The sequence below is a fragment of the Eriocheir sinensis genome, chromosome 30, assembly GCF_024679095.1.
Source record: "Eriocheir sinensis breed Jianghai 21 chromosome 30, ASM2467909v1, whole genome shotgun sequence".
NCBI lineage: Eukaryota > Metazoa > Arthropoda > Malacostraca > Decapoda > Varunidae > Eriocheir > Eriocheir sinensis.
The window spans coordinates 9,964,157-9,967,558 of record NC_066538.1 but is presented as its reverse complement, the minus strand read 5'-3'; positions in this window follow the sequence as shown (position 1 = coordinate 9,967,558).

Here is a 3,402-nt window from a genome sequence, read left to right as displayed (position 1 = left end):
ACCAGCTCCCTGCCGCTGCCGCTCAATTCGCAGGGTCAGCAGTTTTCAACCTCCATAGCGAGTCCTCCGATGTCCGCCCATCCCTCACCTCTCACCGCCTCTGTGGCCGCGGCCGAGGTTTCCTGACGCGCCTACAACGACTGCACGTACCCCAGGGCATCACAAACCGTCGCCCTCTCCACTACATCAGCTGATTAATCTTGGTATTTGTGGAAATTCCCTTCTTGTCCAAATATGCCGACTCGGCTTATTTAATTATTGTTCCGTGCAGAGGCACGAATTTTTTATTTCTGTGTTCCTAACACTGTTAATCAGTCATAATTGTGAGAGTAACGTTCATTCGCATACGATATTGATTCTTTCTTATTGTTTGCTAGCGAGTATATTGAGTATAGTGTGAGTTTCCTGATCACAGTTAATCTTCATCAGTGTGCCCATCCTCCGTTTTCTTTTCGCCGCTCGAGAGAAAACGTGAGCTTCAATGGTATACTCACTTAAAATACCACAGTGTTTATACAGGCACCTTGCTAGCCATTCTTTCTTGCCTTTTTAGGGTTTCGACGCAAACTATTAATTCATACACGTTCCGTTTATTGGTTAATATTTACAGCTATCAACATATGCTCCTATTTTGTAAATGATTTACACCATAGTATTGTTATGCCGGACGTGTTACTTGGGTTCCGTGTCGCCGTCAGGAGACTCCGTGGGAGGGAGATATGTAAACACTTCGCACAGCTTCTGTAGTTTAATATTCTTCCTTAGTAGTACACTTCACTTTGACTCTTCACTTACCACTAGCTTACTATGACTGGGACTGCCCTCTCTCGCCCTCTTCTCATATATATATATATATATATATATATATATATATATATATATATATATATATATATATATATATATATATATATATATATATATATATATATATATATATATATCCAGAACAGTACAGTCTAGAATGTTACACTATATTTTAGATCATACAAGAACATGTAGCAAAAATATATGCGAGTTGGCAACACTTCCCGCCTGGCGTCTGGCCGCGCCCCGCGGGGCGCGGACGGCTCCCCTTGTTCCCCGCCCCCCTGCTCGTTCCTCCCGAAGCCTTCTACAGGCCTATGGTCGCCGAGGGAAGCTTCCAGCACAACACTATCCCCCCCTCTTAATTGTGATCGTCACGATCACACACTTAACTATGTACAAACATAAGAGAATTAATCAAAAACATAATAATCGTCGTATCGCTGTGGACGCCGGCGTTGTCTCTGTCTTCTGTTCGTTGCCTTCTGCGCGTCTGTCTCCTGGTGCGCCTCGTCGTCGTCCGCTTCTTGGGGTGTCCCTGGAACATCTGCCGAGGCCGGGAGGTTATCTCCCTGTAACGGGCTTGTCGGGGGGCGTTTAAAGGGTGTTGATTAAGACTTCAGCTTCCTTAAGGCGAATTATATTCGTAGCCTTTATGTACAAGAAGCGACGGAGCGAGAGCGACTGTCGTTGTGTGTCAGTCGGACTCTCGTGAAGAAGTGGCGAGTTACAGGTTGGAAAATAATTGTTACAATTGGTCACGTATGTCAAGGTGACCTCCACGCACCATCGGAGTGCGAAGTATACAAAACTGAGACGGTAAACACTGACGGACGACATTCCTATAAGGTGGCGTGATCTATCTGTCGTGGGTTTTTCCATTGACAATTGTATGCTTAATTCGTGGTGATATTAAATAATAATAATACATTGATATCCTACTATAACATCCCTCGGCTGAAAGGTCCAGAAGGCCTATGTCGTCGTCGACCTGTTGTAACCCGTAATCCGGGTCACACAGGGGAGACGACACACTGTTTGTACTAGTGACACTTGACTTAAAATTCTGGTACTTTAGGAGTATTTAAAGGAGTTCATAAATGGGGTGATGAAACGGTGTCGCCTTTCTTATATGTATTTTATTCTACCTTAATACTACTTAATATTACAGAGGGTAAAAATATTGTTTAAACCAGCGACTGGCTTACTAGACTCAATGAGTTTTCAGGTTTTCTTTCACTATTGGTTACTGACGTTAACACTGGTATAATATTGAGTAAAAACTCACACAATAAAGTATCATAGAAATATAATCCTAAGTAAAACTAAGATAATAGAACACAATAGATATGTTAGATACGCTTTCCTCTATGGTAATTCTTCACTCCATACTCACAGTAGCAACGATGAATGTTCTACCCATGTTGTCTAGGGAAGGACAACTGAGTGTCCAGCCACGAACAGAGTGCTGGTTAATCTGAGGTCAAGCCTGGAGAAAATGCTTCTTATATAGGCAGATATCGCGAGGGTGATACGTCAGGCGTGTGAGTCATACATCAAACTCACACCGAGCTCATACAATAATCTACCTAACCGACATGCTTAATTCACGCGGTGACGCCGCTTTGTTTTCATAACATTTTGTTCCGCGGCTGATCCTGTTTTTGCCGCGGTGATTGTGTTTTGGCTTAGAGAGATAAGCGGGTGCGTTAATGGGCAATTACAATTGTGTATAGGTTGGTAAATGAACAGTGGGGACAATCATGTGTTGGAGTCCGTGTTGTGTTTTAGCGGTCGATACCGCTGTTGTCATCGGAAAATATTGCCGGTGAAGATGATGATGACACGAGTGGTGTCGCAGCCCTCGGGGCACCACAGACCTCCTCTCGGTCCTGGACGTCCCTTGCGTTTTCGTCGGCTGCTGGGTGTCTGTAGTTGTTCCAAGTGTAGTTTCCCGGACCGTGGTACCTCCATAGGCGGTTGACGTGGACAACTTTCGGCTTGGTCCTTTCCGTTCTCCGGATTCGGTAAGTCACGTCGGAGAGGCGTTTTAGCACAGTATAAGGGCCTTCCCAGGGGCTCTGTAACTTCGGAGACTGTCCTTTCTTCCTCTGCGGGTTGTAAAGCCAGACTTGGTCTCCTTCCTTGAAGTCAATGTGGCTTGCCCTCATATTGTAAGCGCGCTTCATGGCCTCCCCGGAGAACTTCACGGTACCTCGGACTTGATGGTGCACCTCTTCCAGCTCTTCCAGCCGTTTCTCTAGTTGACGGGCAAAACTAGAGGCGCCCCTTGGAAGGCTTTCCCCAGGAGGCCTTCCTGTCAGTAGGTCCACCGGCAATCGCAGCTCACGTCCAAACATCAGCTTTGCCGGTGAATACCCCGTAGTCTCGTGGGCGGCAGACCTGTAGGCCATGAGAAGCGCAGACAGCTTCTGATCCCATGAAGACTGATCATTGTTGCACTGCTTGGCCAACTCCTGGCCCAATGTCCAATTAAACCTCTCCACCATTCCATCTGACTGTGGGTGCAGAGGGGTGGTCCGGGTCTTCTTGATACCCAGAAGCTTGCAGCACTCAGCAAGGACTGTTGACTCA